We start from the raw sequence: 915 nt of genomic DNA on the forward strand, positions 1-915 counted from the left end.
TTTTTTTTTTTTTTTTTTTTTTGAGATGGAGTCTCGCTCTGTCGCCCGGGCTGGAGTGCAGTGGCCGGATCTCAGCTCACTGCAAGCTCCGCCTCCCGGGTTCACGCCATTCTCCTGCCTCAGCCTCCCGAGTAGCTGGGACTACAGGCGCCCGCCACCTCGCCCAGCTAGTTTTTGTATTTTTTAGTAGAGACGGGGTTTCACCGTGTTAGCCAGGATGGTGTCGATCTCTTGACCTCGTGATCCGCCCGTCTCGGCCTCCCAAAGTGCTGGGATTACAGGCTTGAGCCACCGCGCCCGGCCTGCTCCTGGCCCATGCCCGGCTAATTTTTTGAACTTTTTCTTAGAGACAGGGTTTGCCTTGTTGGCCAGGCTGGTGTCAAACTCCTGAGCTAAAGTGATTCAGCTGCCTTGGCCTCCCAAAGTGTTGGGATTATAGTTGTGAGCCACTGCGGCCAGCCCTAACAGCTTATTTCTGTGTGAGAATATTTTGTGTAATATTTTCTTTCTATTCTTCAGCATTTCCCAACATTATTAATGCAATATCTACATATAATTTTTAGTATCAATAAAGGACTTTTTTTTTTTTTTTTGAGACGGGGTCTCGCTCTATCATCCAGGCTGGAGTGCAGTGGCGTGATCTTGGTGCACTGCAAACTCTGCCTCCCGGGCTCATGCCATTCTCCTGCCTCAGTCTCCTGAGTAGCTGGGACTACAGGTGCCTGCCACAACGCCCGGCTAATTTTTTTGTGTTTTTAGTAGAGATGGGGTTTCACCATGTTAGCGAGGATGGTCTCCATCTGCTGACCTCGTGATCCACCTGCCTCGGCCTCCCAAAGTGCTGGGATTACAGGCGAGAGCCACCACGCCCGGCCCAGATGTGCTTTTTTTTTTTTTTTTTTTTTTAAATTAAAA

The 915-nt window shown here is 49.6% G+C and overlaps 1 protein-coding gene across 2 annotated transcripts in view; it reads left to right on the forward strand.

Moving 5' to 3' along the window:
• The window catches only part of ZNF212 (zinc finger protein 212), a 17550-nt gene that overhangs the window by 10402 nt on the left and 6233 nt on the right, over positions 1 to 915 (forward strand). The gene's annotated exons all lie outside the window — the stretch shown is intronic.

Source organism: Theropithecus gelada, chromosome 3 (genome assembly GCF_003255815.1).
Source record: "Theropithecus gelada isolate Dixy chromosome 3, Tgel_1.0, whole genome shotgun sequence".
NCBI lineage: Eukaryota > Metazoa > Chordata > Mammalia > Primates > Cercopithecidae > Theropithecus > Theropithecus gelada.